Source organism: Melanaphis sacchari, unplaced genomic scaffold (assembly GCF_002803265.2).
Source record: "Melanaphis sacchari strain LSU unplaced genomic scaffold, SCAv2.0 Contig8_pilon_pilon, whole genome shotgun sequence".
Classification (NCBI taxonomy): domain Eukaryota; kingdom Metazoa; phylum Arthropoda; class Insecta; order Hemiptera; family Aphididae; genus Melanaphis; species Melanaphis sacchari.
Genome location: NW_020271635.1, coordinates 4644144 through 4662699, shown reverse-complemented (window position 1 = coordinate 4662699; position 18556 = coordinate 4644144). Strand labels below are relative to the sequence as shown.

The 18556-nt window shown below is 25.5% G+C and overlaps 1 protein-coding gene across 1 annotated transcript in view; it reads right to left on the bottom strand.

Annotated features, from left to right (window-relative positions):
- Positions 1-18556, bottom strand: part of LOC112602651 (regulating synaptic membrane exocytosis protein 2) — a 194974-nt gene that overhangs the window by 54448 nt on the left and 121970 nt on the right. The window lies entirely within an intron of this gene.

The window sequence follows — 18556 nt, the reverse complement described above, 5'->3', positions numbered from 1 at the left end:
AATACCATAAATTATCTACGAATTTAAAATTATAGGTTATATTACATATTTTTAATTTATACAATCAATTAATTATACATATATATTTGGAATGATGAAAAGGATGATTGAAATAAAAAGGAAAATTTTAAATATCTTTAGAGGTAAACTCGGCAAAAAGCTTAACGTTGTGAAAAACGAAGATTACATCAGTTTTTGAATTTCTCAAACTAGAGCTTGTTTCGAAGAATAGTGGGTCTGGTTTTCAATTCAAATAATTTTAGAATGATACTTAACAACATAATAATATAATTTTAAATTAATTACAGCATTCATTAAATAGCGTTGGAATGTATTAATTATTAATTTATGGGTATTTTTGACTCAACTGCAAATAATTGAAACCGTGGATAACGAGGGATTACTGTATATAGAAAAAATATAATAAAAAATTAATTAATACCTTATTAATAAAAAAAAAAATTAAATATACTATGTTTAACTTGTGTATAACATGTCTATTGTCTATAAATTATATATTCGTTATTTTCCTGTAATTTACCAGCAAACGCGATTTTGTTTCACCGATAACAGTGTAATATACGATTATTTAACAATTGTTGTGTACACTTTTAGAAATACTGCTGTTAAGTAGTTTAATCTATTCTGTGCAACTGTTTTGAACTATCTGATTGAAAATACACACTTTATAAACTAGTTTTAAATTCTGAGCCCAGCGATGTATTGATTTTAATATGATATGTGATTTTTTTTTATCTATCGTATTTTTTGGATCCAAAAAAAAAAAAAAAAATCGATTTTAAACTTTGTGGATAGTGTCTAATAGAAAACTAAATCTTATTGATTCTTTATGGAAGTAAAAATAAAAATTTTTTAATACTTTTCTTAGCGATCTGAAAAAAAAAAATGACATTTTTACTAATAAACTAAATTTTGTTAAAATTTAATTTTTATTTCATCATAAATCAAACGAATAACCATAAAACTTAAAATTTTTATCAAGTATTAATATTATAATTTTTGATACATGGTATAATTTACAATATATTTTGACTCTTTTTTGGGTAATTATAGGTAATTGAATTGTTGACTTTTTTCATGGTTTTTTTTTTTTTTTTCATTTAAATGTCTGTAAACAATTTATTCAGTCGATAAGCTTAAAAATATAATTCAAATTCCATAAAAAATTTTCTTAGATCTTTGTAAAAATATGAAAAATGTACACATTTTTAGATTCAAGTCTTTAAAATTCAATATTTTCAAATTTGTTGAATCGTGAAAACTCTTGAATTATTTCGTAATTAAAAATTAATTAATTTTTCAATTTTCAAATTTAAAAAATTAATAGAAACTTCATTAATAGCTTACAATGAAACCAAAATAATTGTAGATTAATTTTAAGCTTTTACCTACTCATTTTATTATGAATCTTTTCATACTGTTTCATCATAAAATTATTGTATTATTTCTAAATTTTATAACAATAATAATATAATATGGTAATAATATGTGTTATTGTAATATTTTTAAATGTAATTTTTTCTGAAAAAAAAATGGATCTATTGGCATACTAATAGTAAAATAAAAAAATAAATATCTATTAGCAGTATCAAAAAAAAAAAAAAAATATATTGTAAAATATACCTGTATATTGATATAAGCTGGCAGACCAGCTCTGCTCAAAATAGTGTTTTATTTTAAAACATTATCGTTATATTCAAATTTGATACATCCATTACAATAACCCAATAACCACTAGACACTTACTGTTGTACAGCAATGTGATACCCCACTTGCCTGAACGACTTTGTTATTTTAATAATATGTACAAAACTCTTGTTTGATCTTGTTAAACTTTTTATCAACGAAGATTTATATTATTACATGTCACATAATATTATTGAACAAATAAAATGTTCAAGAAAAAATTATTGCAGAAAAATATACTTATACTTAAGCCTATATTATAAAGGTTATATTGGAGTAGACAATTTTAGCAATAACACCAGTAGTTAAAGTTTGTTTACGCCTACGACGATTACGATTCTAACGTAGGTTGAAAGAGTAATATTGACTTTTAGTGTAATGACGATTTTCTATTGAAATAAATGTATTATTTATCGTTTGAGTTTATACGAATTCACTTATTGTTCAACAACTTCAAACATAGAGCAAAAATGAACTTCAATATAAAAATATTAATACATAATAATACACTTACACAATGAACATTGAATAAGCTTTGTAGAATTATAACAATTGCACGTACTTGCATTAAAAATAAAGGGTCTTTGTAAAATAATAATAATAATAATTTATTTTATTAAATTATTGGTTAAATTAAAGGTATAATAATTCGAAATTAATTCAATAAATACTAAACGTCTATATTATTTGTTGATAATTAAGTAAAAAATCTTTTTCATCTTCACTCATCAGAAATTGTAAATAAAAAATAAAAAATGCATTAATTCTATAAATTCAACATAAAAATGTAATAAAACATTACATTTTTACATAATAAATATTCTGTAAACAGTGTAAATTATCTACTATATAAAAGTTAAATTTGATTCTCGCCGAACGAGTATTAGAGTATTGTACACTGTTAGTTTTACATACATACTTTTTATTTTTCAAAAATGGTAAAAATCATAATACCTTCTATAATATAATATTATGTATAAGAAAGTCCAAAGCAATGTAAATTTAAAAACTACCTACTAAAAACATCATTTTTTAAATGTCTAATATTTACGAGTATAAGGTAGCATAATAAGGTAGTAATGGTAAATAAATATAATTATGTAAATAATACCAAACAAAAATATACAATTATGTCTTAAAATGAAAAAAAGTATAAAAAATAAACTTACAATTAATTTTTTTTTTAACAAATGTCTGTTTTTAATTATTTATTGATATACTGTTCAACTACGAAGACCATAATATATTTTATAACTTTCGTTTGCATTATGTCAAGTTTTGTAAATATCAGTATAATGTACCCTCTTTTTGCCTCTAAAAAATAAAAACCATATGATGGTAACATTTTTCTATCCTATTCTTTTATATAGTAAACAATACAACAAAGTTATTTTAGTATACAGAGTAATATTTTGTATTTAATAGACGCTATATAGTTAAATATATTATTTTATCTTTTTTTTTATCTTTGACTAAAATATATAATTGCAAAAATGTTTATTAATTTACCATAGAATATGAATATAACGCTTTTTGAACGATTAGTTAATAATTACTGTTTAGTTTTAAGCATTAATTCAGTAATATTATTATGTTTAATTTTAAACTGCCAATATTATATCCACGCATCCGCTCTCTTAAGTTATCGAACAAATTGACTTATATAATATAACAACAACATTTACCGTAAAATATCTAAATGCCATATAAACGTGTGGTGAACATATTTTACACACGAAGTATCATAATTAATATATCATTTATTGAACTGTTAACCTATATACAGAAAATAAATTATGGAAACACGAAGATAACAATCAAAAATGCTATATTGCGTGTTTCACAGACGTGTTGATTTCATAACAATGGATTATTATAATGTATATGTACCATATACTATACAACATACACAATATACAGGTATATTATGTAACTGTTATTTCCAGGGATTCAACATAGATAGACTTCAATCAAAAAGTTATTATATGAATTCATTATTATTATTGTTATTATTATTTGTTTATTTAAATTTTAAATATAGCTGAAAGCTATATAATATAATACGATACAATGTATATTCCGAATGGTATTAATTCAAAACTAAAAACTAAATGAGAAAAAAAATCATAAAAAGTTTATATATTCTTTACATTTTTTAACACCACAAACCAATTATAACAATAATTAACAGCTATTATAAACTATCAAAACGATATTGCTATTAAACGGATTCTTCATTCGAGTTATTCGAGTCACGTAATTCACTTTAAACATGTTGAATAGTTACTATATTATTAAACTTATATAAATTGTATTGTACAAACTGTACGTTTTGACAAAAATTGTTATTGTAATAAAATTTATGAATGTTGAAATAATTAAATTAATAAATAAAACAAAAACAAAACAACATTTTACAAAACTTTAATGAATAAGTGAGTTTTAAATTTCACGTAGAACAATAATAATAATTATAGTTTAAAAATATAAAATAGTTTATTTTTTTACTCTTTATAAAACTTTTTTAAAGAGGTGAATAAGAAAGAGGATATTATTTTTTAAATATGTGTAAATATTAAATTTAAATTAATAATTTTGTTTAAAATATAGTAATATATATATATATTGATTTAAAAATCGTACATCAAAATTATTTTCATAACAGTATTTTAAAAAGCTATACTATTACAAATTTAATATATTCATTCATTTCAAAACATATCAGTTAAAATTAAAATTTTTCATACACATAATGCGCAAAAACTTTCCATTTTTCTTTTTTTTTTTTTTAAAAAAAAAATATAAATTACGTACAAGCTCGAAAAACTAGGTCAATTAGACACTAGTTATTCCTAACGGCTATTGATCGATCAATTTATGTGTTTAATCAGATTTTAATATCTAAGTAATTGGAGTTTTATTGAAGCGTTACAATATGAGAATATTGTATTTAAAGAGTATATCGTTCGTAAAAAAAAGAAGAAAATGGGAAGCTAATGGGAAAAGTTTGACGGTCTGTAAACTTTTAATATATAGGAAAAAAAATCTTCTTGCTCATTTTTTATATAGGTATAAATATTTGTTATTATAAATACAAAAGGTGAATTATAAAGTAATAAATATACTCAGGTTGTAGTTAATTATATATATATATATATATATATATTTTATATGCACATAATATTTTTTTTTGTTTTTTAACTTAATTATGTTAGTTAATTACAACTGTTTTAATTGTTTATTTTATCTTTTAAACATAAGAGATACGTTTTTTTTAAATACAGCAGTTGTGTATCCAGTTTGTAAAAACAACAGTAAATAATATTATTTAGACACGAATGAAATAAGATGTAATGTTAGCTATATAAATTATATTCGTTTCAAGGACAAACATTACAATTAACATGAGTGAAATAAATTATATAACATAATATAAAAGGTGTTGTGTGAGTAGAATTGTTATTATATCTTCTCTGTATACATGAATAGCTGTATAGATACAAAAATGGACTCGGTGTGTTTTAAAGGTAAATGTATGCACAATTTTTCTATTTTTAACTTACTTAATAACATTGTTATAATATCAATATTGTTATCGGACTCTAATAAATATATTTCTTGAAAAACAGTAAATTTAATAAAATAAGAATTCTATGTACAATATACACAATATTTATATTTAATTTTGTAATTGTTAAGTTTTTAATAATTGCATTGACTTTATTTTGTCAAATTTTTATTATTTAGAAATAAATATATATATGTATATAAGCTACTTTATAACTAAACTATTATATATTAATATTTTATAATAAATTCTCAATAAAACAATAAAATTGCTTAAAACAAATAGAAAATAAAATTACTAATTTTACGTTTGCTGCTAAACAAATGTCATCGGTAAATTTCATATTCCTATACAGACAGGCATCTATTCTTTCATAAAAAATGTGTGAATTTTAATCAAATAGGATTGTTTTGTTGTTGTTTTAGAAAAAAATAAAACTTTTCTAATTATGACAATCCTTAAATAATATATAAAAGAACAACCTTTTTTATGTTCCCGTTTTGTGACGGCACTATTAACATTTTTCCAATTTTTTCCGTATAGTTGTTTAAAATACCTTCCTAAATGTTACTACGTCACCTGATTTTTCATTTTCTTTCCCTGAGAGAAGGGGGGAAGGGATTGTATTTTGATTGTTCCCATTTTGTGACACTATTTAACATTTTTTCAATTTTTTTTCACAAAGTTGTTCAAAATACTATCCTGAGTGTTATCTCGTCGCCCAATTTTCAATTTTTTTATTTAAAAGGACGGAGGGAGAGAGAGTTGTATTTTTATCCCTATTTATATAAAAATAACTGGCCTTTTTTATGTTCCCGTTTTGTGACGATAATATTTAATATTTTTTTTCACAAAGTTGTATCAAATACTATTATTCATAGTTTAATGTATTCATCATTACAATCATTTAAGCTGGGTAATTTTATTCAGCTAGTATTATATTATAAAAATATGAAAAACTGTATATTTTAATTATATTCTAATTCAAACATTTCAAATAAGTTATTTTATTTTTAATAAAATAAAATATATAAATTACATAAATTTAGGTAATATATTTTTGTTCTTTGTTTAAACGCAGTAAATACACAGAAGAGATACATTAAAATCACATGTAAAAATTATGTGTTCACGTAATTTCCATCTGCATTTATACTAAGATACGCATATTGTATACACATTATACATATATAAAATAATATGAGTATCTCAAATAATATTTCTCTTTAATTACATTTATCTTAGCATTCCACCACATTATGATTTCTTGCATTTTCCGTACCACTTGTATACACGTTTAGTCTTTTAAAAATAGCGCTTCGCCCCAGCTAAACTTCTTATTTCTTATTCTACATCGTAGTCAGTTTATAAACAGAAAACTGTCTTACTGCAGAACGTCCAAGTTCCGTGTTATAATATTGGAAATCACGGGTCCGTTTATTCAATAGTTATGTATACATATATTATACACAATTACACAATTTTTTTTCTATTAACATTTCATTTTTTCAATTTTTTTATTACCTTGTGCAAACGAACAATAATAAAAAAAAAAAGTCAAAACCATGCTGTTTATATCAAAATATGAGATTTTATGCACATAATTCTTATGCATATATATATTATATATATAAATAGCTATGTTAGATATATCGTGTACATGCTAATTTCCATGTATGTGTAGATCACACTCTTATATTATAATATTATATACATGCGATATTTTTGTAAAATTAAATAATATATTTTATCGTGTACGAATGGGCGAATGGAAAATAATGGCATCTGCACGACGACTATGATGACGATGACGACGTCACAACGAGTATATAATATGAGATTATTTTCAACATAAATACGGTTCGAATTTCCGGGTAACGCGTAGGAAGTGTACACATACAACGACACACACACACACACACACACACGCGCGCGCGCGATCCTAGCACATAGTTCTCGTATAACGTCGATGGAGTTTTGTGTGGGGGATGGAAGTTGAGCATTCAGTTTACATACAGTAAAATGCATAGGTGTAACCAATCAGAAAATCGCAAGCGAAAGAGCGTGGGCGCAAACGCAAATTCATACTCATATAATATGATACACTGTGTATACATACCTATATTTGTTTTACGTGCACCGCGCACGAATCTTCGTTCGACGTGTACAAAATCTTGTATGTATCCGAAACGAGTGTGATTATAATAATCTTATGTAATGATAAACATTTTATATCACATTGCTATAAATTATATTTAATTTTATATTTTTATATGATTACATTTAGACTTAAAAAAAATAAACTAAATAAGATATTACAGAAAAAAAAAAATACCCGATAATAATAATAATGTAACACGTACAATACATATTATAGATGTTTGAATCATGCCGCAATCTACAATTTGATATGTTCAAAGGCGGCATCTCAGACCAAATGCCAAATACATATAAAAACCATTAGTACATGGTTTCTTTCAAATCCTTGTCAAAGAAGATCAATTTAAACTTGTATTTACTTTAGGTTTAATGACATTTACCAAACTACCACAAGGATTTAAAAATATCAGTAGTATAATTCAAAGGGAGATTAATAAAACATTTTCGCATTTACTTTATAAATTACTCATAATTTTCATTAATAACCTAACTTCATATAGCAATAACTTTCGATCAAGAATTAATTAATTTACATACAAGATTAAAAGTCATTGACGAAAATAACTTTTCGCTTAAAAAAAAAAAAAAAACGTTACTTTTGTATAATACAATACAATTGAATTATCAGGTCACAAAAAATATAGACAAGATATAACTACTTGATACAAACATTAAAGCAATAACAGAATTTAATAAACTCAAACTTTTAAAGACGTAAGATAATTTATTGGTATGTGTTCTTATCGTAGAAAATATACTAAAGATTTTTCAAAAACAGCAAATCCTTTAGTGGATTTTATCAAAAAAGGTTTAAACAAAATTACATGGTAAGACTAACATGAATCATTTAACTTATTAAAAAAAAATGCTTAACTTCAGAACTCCTCATTTTACATTCAGATGATGAAAAATATACATATTTCTAATAATTGATGCATCTTTTATGGTTCTAGGTGCATATATTGAACAATCGGATGATTATGACATATTACATTCAATAAGTCACGCATCAAGAAAACTTTTAAACTCTGAAAAACTTACTCGTTAACTACTCTAGAATTATAAGGTTTAGGTTTTGGAATCGCATACTTCCAAGAATATTTGTGAAGGTGAAAATTTAGAGTATTCTGCGATAACATAATCCTTCAATAATATAGCATTCTATAAATACCTTTAGCAAGAACCGCTAGGCTCACTCACACTGAAGTTGTTAAATTTTGACTTCAAAATAATATATAAAAAAGTAAAATAAAATAAAGTAGTAGATTCTTTATCTAGGAATGCAATCAATAACATAAATAAAATATCAAATTTAACAAGTATCAATGAAAACTTAAACTCTTTCATAGACACACACGGCATTAAACAAAAATGATACTATTTATGCCGACATGAAAAATGCATTAAATAATATAAACGTACCAGCAAGCATATAAAGAAACTCAAGGAAATTTATAATATAAAACGACTTATTATTTTTTCAACGATTTTTTTCCCAAAAATATACACTATATCTAGCATTATAAAAATCTTGAACTATAGACATTTTGAAATCATATTATGACTCACCAATCGGTAGACATACTGGTATACCTCATACCATACAAAAAATTCAAAATAAATATTAGGTACACTAAATAAAGACTCTATTAGTTTCATAAAAACATGTCACAATGACTACACTCTCTGGAAAACCTTTGGATAAACTAACATTAGATTATTTAGGACCATTAACATCGAATAACAAAAAATAAAATAATATATTGGTAGCTGCATGTAACTATACAAAATATATATTGGTAGCTGTATGTAACAATACAAAATATATATTTACAAAAGCAGTACAATCATCAATTGCTCAATTAACTGTTAATTTTATTATTCAAATCATATCCCAATGGAGTTGTTTTAAACAATTTTCGTTAGACAGAGAAACTCATTTTAAAAGCAAGTTTATATCAGACATATGTAATAAAGTAGGCATTAAAAAAATATTATCAACAATGATAATAATCAATCTAGATGGTAAAATTAGCTACTATATGTAGGTTACTTAAAGCTATAACGCTACACCACAAACCAGTACTAAATATAAACCTTTTTATTTAATGCGTGGTTTTAAACTTAATTTTCCAAAAGACAATATAATTATTTCAAACAATTTAAAACACAATTAATATATACCTAAATATTTTTAAACAGGAAAATAGTTAACAAATGCGTTTATGTTAAAATTATGAATGTATTTGTAACTATACACACTATATGTATCTAACGCTAGATTATGTTATATTATATCGTATTAAAATTAAGCTGCATCGAGATGTATTTAACACCAATAATCACCTTTTCATTGCAACAACAAACCCTTGGATTCAAATAAACATAACAACTTTCAGCAGTGTCCAAGTAGATTTCTTTGATATTCAAAGAATTCAATTGTTACAAATACAGAAACTCACTCAATTTCATATAAATTATACTCAATCATAATATATTATCTTACACCACAGTGCTCAATAGTGGAAGATGCACAAATAGTAGAAAATTAATTCTTTTTACAGGAGTATCGGAAATTGTCAACACATGCTGTTCTAAAATTCACCAAAGGCTAACTTATCATCTCTGACTTGGGAGAATGATAACAGAACTAAGAATCAATGAAACAAAACTTTTTTTTTTTCACACAACAGCGGGATTCATTGACAAACATGGAAATTGCAAAGGCAACACATTTACATTGGAAAAAGGAACAAGGTAAGACGTTATTGTACAAACAAACTTCAAAATCGTAATAGCTACTGGAATAGCAAAAGTCAACAATAAAAAAAAAAAAAAAAAAAACACTTTTATACTCTCAACTGGTACTTTATTTAAATTATCAGATCAATACGGCATAGATACATACAAAGACAAAATTATACGGGATCTCAATACTTTTATTATGATACGCACGACTTTACAATTTTATATGACGGACCAGCATACATCGTTACATCAGTTAATAGCAAAATTAACATACATATTTAGTTGAATCCGATAAAATAGTTTTTTCACTAAAAGACATAAAAATAAATATATACATGTAATTTACTAGTTAGTTAAACAGAACATTCTCAATTAAATATATAAACAGATCCTTTATTTTTCAACATACATACTATAATGAACTACCAATGATATATAATAATCAATTGTACTTCATGGACTATACGGCTCTTAAAAATAGAACACTACAAAAATATAGTACGGAAATAGATTGTAACCATCTTCAACCATCTGAATTTTACCCTGATAAAGATTTGTTCACAATTGTATCAAAAATGAACGAAATAAAAATACCTCATACCTTAAAAAAAAAAAAAAAAAACGAGCCTCGACTTATAAAAATTAAGAACACCTAACGACAGTTGAAAGATACACACAGGATACTATGAAGGCCTTTTAATAATATCTAGTATTTCCTCAAAAAATAGAAGCCTCGCAAAAAAATCTGACTATACAACTACAATCATTGTTAATTTCCAACCATAATATACAAATACTAAATACAGACAATAAAACTAACAATCACAAATAAATTAAATTGTATCCAAGTATTCAAAGATTATCAATCTAACAAATATACCATTACAACTCAGTTATATGCAAATCAGAAAAAATAAATACATTATAATTGTATCCTTAGAATAGATGTATAAGTTTAGTAGTTAAAGTTCAGTAAAATATATAGTAAAGTATAGTTGTTCATAAATTTATTAAAATAAAATTTACATTATGTAATAAACGTTATTATGAGAGCACACCATTTAAAAAAAAAAAAAAAAAAAAAAAAAACTGGGGTATATTTTAAGATAATAATAAAAGCATTACCTACATCATATAATGACAAATTACATTTAATTTTATATTTTTATTAGATTATGTTTAGAATTAAGAAAATAAACTAAGTACCATATCATAAAAAAATATTCGATAATAATAATGTTATATTAAATATAATACTCAAATGTTTGAGTTGTGCCACAATCTACAATTAGATTATGTTCAAAGACGGTATCTCAGACCAAGTACATAGATACTGGTGTAAACACCAACAATACATATAAAACAGTGATCAACCACTCGTTTTAATACTACATCTAACAATCGTTTATATTTTTTTATCCGATTTATGCTGTACATATTATTTATAAAAATTATTTTTATTCATCAAAAGTTCAATATTAATTTACCTCTTATGCATTATTATTTATACTGTCAATACATACAGTAAAAAAAAAAAAAATATATATCGGTACGAATTACTTTGTTTTATATCAAACACGTATTAGACACGTAAGAAAAACTCTCGTATTCACTCTTCGATCATTTTCACATACAGTGACTAAATAGAAGTAAAAACGAAGGAAAAACGGAGTATATGTTTTTGAGTAGACGAGGACTACCTTTTTATCAGTCCAAAAAAATAGATCACTATGAATTTATTAGGGTAGAACATTTCAAATACCTAGGTTCTATTTGGCCTGAAAAAAAATAATGTAGTAAACGAGGTAACAGCAGGAATTCAAACTGAGAATAAATGTTACTATGGACTAATTAAGGCACTAAGCTCACATGCAGTATCTCTAAGAATGAAAAAACAACTATATACGTCCTTAATATGGCCAATTGTATTGTATGGTTCGGAAAAATGGCCACTTAAAAAAATAGACGAACATAGATTCATGATCTTTGATAGAAAAGTGTTGCGAAAAATATATGTTCCGGTCAAGGACGAAATAATTGGGGAGTGGATACGAAGAAAAAAGCATAGAGCTGGAAACATTATATGATAATTGAAACATATTGAGGGTCATCAGAAGCAGAAGACTACGATGGGCTGGCCATGCTTGGAGGAGCCAAAATCCACTATTACATGCAGTGATCGAACAAAATCCTGTAGGTAAAAGACCTCTGGGAAGATCAAGAATGAGTTGGGAAAATATTATAAAGAAAGACGTTGAACAATCGGGAGGAGTTTTCAATTGGAGAAATCCAGCAATGGATAGAGAAGGATAGAAGCTTGGTTGTGAGACGGAATGATCTTAAAAGCCCAATAAACCTCCCCACCAAAAAAAAAAAAAAAAAAAAAAAAAAATGATCGAAACATATTTAAAAAATAGGTATAATATCATATTAAATTAGACTTTATATAAATAAATTTGTAGTTCTAAAATATTATATTTTTATTATATTACTTTGTTAATATAATTTATTATTAATCTCATCTATTTTATTTACCATATTTTTATCTCATTACAATTGGCACATGCAATTTAATATTAGCCATATTTTTAAAACTAATAAGACTTACATTTCTATCAAAATCAACATTTTACCTAAACTTTCAATATTATATTATACAATGACAAATATTATCACTGGATTCAAAATCATTCCACTTGTAGTAATATAATCGTATTCTATGTAACTCCAATAATATGTAAGACGTATAGTATTATATTTTGCATTTATACCAAGGGTGATAATTTTTTAATTTTTTTTTAATTCTCGTTAAACAATTTTTTTGTTATTTTAAATAAATATTGATTTTATTGTAGTCAGTAAATTCGTAGTAAAAATATGATAATTTTAGAAGTATTTTATGTTTAACCTAGCTTATATTCGTAAACATGTAGTTACAACCAATGCACTTACATAATAGCGTTGCTACATACCAAATTATTTTGCGTCGCTTAATAAAATTAAAATGACAAAATATAACAAAAAAAATTTAAAAATTGGGCAAGTAAGGACCGCTCTGCTTTAAAACTAGTATCGAGTGTTTCTTTTTATTCAGTATATTATTACTGTAATAAATGAGTTAAATTTAAGTTCATTGATGAATAATTCCATAAGAAAAACGATTTTAATCAGATACAGTCTTAAGTAATACGTGTGTTGTAAATAAATGTATTCTGTTATATATTATTTATAACAATATATTTTTCTATTGGTAGTACGATATACCATGCAAAAAAAATATTTTATTATAATTTCACAATTATATTTGAATTACAACAAAATGACTAAAATTGTTATTGTTTAACAATTTTTACTATAAGTTTTTTTTTTTTTTAATCTTTGTTTACGCGATGGTTTTACTTTTATTACCTGATAGCATGACAGTTTTATGTTATAAATGTCCTTATTATTCTCCCATGGTTGTAAATCTACGAAGAATAATGGTAATCGTATATGCGTTCATGCTCTGTTTATTGATTTTAGGATGAGATTTTTTTTCATCTATATAGGTATATTGTTTTTTTTGATTACTTTGAGACCAAAGTTGTCCAATCCATTTTGTATTATTTCCTTATCTCAGTTGTAATGCATACTTCGTAATACAACTCAAAGTAGTTTTACACTTTTTAATTGATATCAATGATATTCAAAATTATTTTCTTCTAGCATTTTCATTCTGCTTCTAAATTGATTTTCGTTTGTTGTTAATATTTTTTCTCATTATTTGATAAGACTTTGAACTTTTGTTCGTGTTCTGTCGGTTCTTTGCATGTCAATATTTATTTTTTTTTAATTTATCGGAGTGTTTTACACCTTTGATAGTTATTGTCGGAGGTTTATATACTTTTTAAATACCAACGCTAATTGTGTTTTCGTAATTTTTATTGTTGTTTTTTGTAGCTTTTGTAGCTATTATAAAATCGTTTGATACTTAGGTATTAACAATAGTAGTTTTTAAATGTTGCCTTTTAGCTTCTAGTGAAAGTTAATAATTTTTAGGTTTCCATAACTTTTTACATACTTATAACTCTGACAGTTAATGATGGAGTTATTAGGTAGTTAATTTGTATTAGCTTATAGGTTATTGCCTGTTGCAATTTTGCGTACGTTGCATTTCTGTTTAGCGCATCTGCGTTCACAATGAACTACCATAGTGCATATTACGCGACGGTGAGAGCCACCGGTATGTTATTACACGTACGACCTTTTTAATTATATTATGTTAACACTTAACAATGTCCTGTCTGTATAGTAAACATTTTGATGATATTAAATTACTGGAAATAACGCACCACATATATTATGTACGGTACCCGAATCAAAAAATATACGTGTTGCTCGTTTGACAATCGAATTTCAGCTGCTTTTCAACATGACAAACATTTTTTATCAATATTTATAGAAAAAAAGAAGTACACTCAAATTTCAAATGTTTGAATAAGGTTCTAACACAGTTAACATAATATATTAAAAATTATGCTATGTATAAAAAATACTAATTTATAGCATAATGTATAGTGAAAATAATAAATGTAGATATTTTTAAAAATTTAAATTTTCTGCAGTTTTTTTTTTTTTTTAGTTTTTTATATTGTTAAAAATATTATTACAAATTTATAACTTTTACCTTTTAATGAAGCAACTTTATTTACATTTTATCAGACAATATAATGCAATTAATGCATTTTCACTACTTAAAAATTTGGTAATAGGTAAAAAAAAAAACATAAATAGATTAAAAAAAAAAAAATTTATAATCAGAAAAACAATACAATTATTATTGCTCAAAATCTTAGATTAGATAAAATTATAACATTTTTACTGAATAAAAATAATTAATAAAAAATTATCATGTCACCATCGTTGATGTTCAAACTTACACTGTTGCATTATATAAACGATGTAAACTTAATATAACGGCAAAAAAGGGTAAAATTTGATGGAAATTTCATCTCGTCATAATTTGATCAAACTTTTTTTTGCATTCAATCTTTTTTTTTTTTTATATTATGTATCACAATTCAAGATGATTTATTCTGTTTGCGTGTGCATAAGTTTAGTTTTGAAGTAAGGCCCGAGTTGAACATATGTTTTTTTTTTTTTTTAATTTAGGTAGTGGTTTATTTATCGAATACACGGGTAGCGGTTAGGCTGAGACAATCAAAGACTAAATGTTTTTCACGATAGCAATTTGTTAATTATTTCATCCCATTATGTCACAATACAACAACACGAATATTGTTATGATACGTATTATAGTGTTACCGTTATTGTCACCGTTTGTGGTTTCCACCGCCGTCGTAAAATAAAACTTACCTCGTGAAACCGAGGATAAAAACAACTATAGCGGGGTCAAATCGTCAATTGCGGGCCAACGCTTGCATCTACAGTCACATTATAGGTAATAGACTTGGTGTTGGGTCGAACGAGGCATGTGCTAAGCGGACGTGGACGAATCGAGGCACCACCGGCACACCGTTAGCCGAAACGAGTTTCGGTCGGGTCGCGAGGATAGGCGGTTATACACATTACGTACATTCGTTTGTATATATGTATGCACACACGCACAAGAGCTTCTACAACCTCCGCGTAGATATATATATATATATAGGCACGACGGATGAGCGGCGGTTAGATAAATTACGGGCAGGCAGCGGACGGCAAACCGACTGCGAGAGGACAAGCGAAGAGATATCTGGGCAGCGACGGCGGGGACGACGGCTGCGGCCGAGTTCCTGCCACGGAGAAATCGTTAAGGACCTCTTTGTGCTTAAACGTGTGCGTGTAAGAATGCGTATGTACTTCGTTCAGTTACGTATTGCTAGAATACTTATTGTAAATGTGGAATAATATTTAATCATATAACATATAACATAATATTACAAACCACCATAGCAATACAATATTAAAATTTTAGCAAAAAGGCAAAATGTCTTTGTTTAAATTTCTACTTGAAATTTTATAAAATTCAAAATTAAAAAATTTTATTCTCGGATAATATTAGTTAGCTTGTTAAAGATAAAGTAGTAGCGCACCAAATATAGACCAAAATACTATTTAATTTATAAAATAACAATATTATATAACTACTAATATTATGTGCTGTAACTAAATTATCCAATAATGAAATACTCGTTAAATGAAAACATTTATTTTAGATTCTTGAAAATTATTTAAAAGGACAATTCTATATCATGCTAATCTCTGTCTACATGGTCATAACTTAAAATGTTGTCCGTGCCTAAAACATAACAAACAGTTAGATCTGTCAAGTCCAAACAATAATAAATAATGCATTACAGTATTCCATCATACGTTTGCAAAGCACTCAAACTTATTAATTTGCGCTCTACGCAATATTAGGTGAATGATACAAAATCAAATTAAACACGAATTGATTCAACAGAATAGAATATCATTATCAACTCTACCAGGAACACGCCGCTGTTTAATACATCTACGACGGGCACTACATTTAGTACTTAAGTTTTAGTTCGTAACTAATTTGCGCATACAAAGACAAAGCTGTAATATGTGGTTAAACAAACTTCGTACCGAGAACCAAATATCTGACGTTTATAATTCAAATAAATATTCACTGCCATTCAACTTAAACAGCGCTTGATGACTCATGACAGTTGTAGTTATTATTACATGCACAGCTATTTTGGCTTACACAAGGCGATTACAAATTATAAGTATCAATGTCGTACAAAGATTTGGCAATCTAGGACAAACATTGTATTATACACATAATATATTATTGTAACATTACGGTCAATTTATCGACAACTATTAGGTATTCTATTCATACCAAACTATATTTCAATAAAATTGATTTTTATAAATAATATGCGAATTACGAATATACCACAATACATTTATACGATTTATATGCAGAAAGGTGATTTACCAAGCACGCAATCATTCCTATTTTAATCTTTATTTGTCATCACGACAGTTAAAATTTGTCACGAATTAGTAAGTATAAATAAATCGTTTTATGAAGAAATTTATATTAATTTATACCCTATGATTTTCGAAAACACTTAATAAATGTAGAAAATAATACAACAAATGTTAAAATATGAATAAAACTAGGCATATGGTCAACAGTGATAGTGGTTTTTAAATAGTGTAATAATAAATGGGCCCATTTTTTAAAAAACTTCTAATGAATTTCCGTGTTTTTACGAATCAAAATATGACACTTCAAAAGAGAAAATTGCGCCTAGTGTAGTTCAACCAATTCATAATTTATTTATAGTATTTACATACAAATACAATATTGACTGTTTATCATAATAATTCTTCTTGATACTGTTACCAAAACATTTAACGCTAAAAGTATCTATTACAACATATGTTTATTTTATGAATTCTTCTTTTTCAACATAGTTTTATTTAGCATTGTTTACAGTCAAATTAAGCTCAAGTGATAATTGATAGAATAATATATGGACAGAATATGATTTAAGAACTCCTAACGTAGATACTTACAAGAGATATGTTATAATAATTTATTTACATCATTCACTTTTTCAATTTATTTAAACATGTCCCGACGCCGTGTCTTTTATTCTTTAAAGATTGTCTAAATTAAATGAATTTTAAGACCCTTTGGTGTTTCTAATGCTTTTTGAGTTAGAAGAATGTCTGCGTCGATGTTAGATTTTATAAATAGTGTATCCCTTATAGTTAGTAGGATGATTACAATTTTCATAGTGCAAATGGTAGGAGATTCGCGTGGTTTTCATACGATGCAATGAGATAATTACCACCATTTGACACATCAAGGAAAACGAAAGCAGTAGCTTTAGTGTAACCATATTATTGACACTTTATGCATTAGTGAATTTGTCATTGCTTTGTGACTCTTTTATTTTATTTTATAAATTATTGAAGTTATATGAAACATAATTATTGCTTCCATCAGATTTGACGTTGATAAAAATAAGCTAGTGGATTATTAGTTTGATAATGCAAATATTAGTTACTTTCCTTTCTTAACGGAGTGGCCAATTTATTCTAATGCAAAATTAACTTAGATACAGAGTCAATCGATAGATATTTCTTACTTAGTACTCTAAACGCTTTGTCAGATTTTATTGATATGACGTAAAATTCATAATTGTTTCATTTAAAAGTTAATTATTTTCATAGTTTTGGAGTAGTAAATTGAACTTTAAGATGGTGGAAGTTTATTTAAAACTAAACTATCAGTCAATTAAATCTAAATTAATATCTTTATACAGAAAAGTTTATTACACTAATGGATATTGGCAATAGCAAATATTTTTATTTTTATCATTCTGTGTAAAATAGTATTTCTTA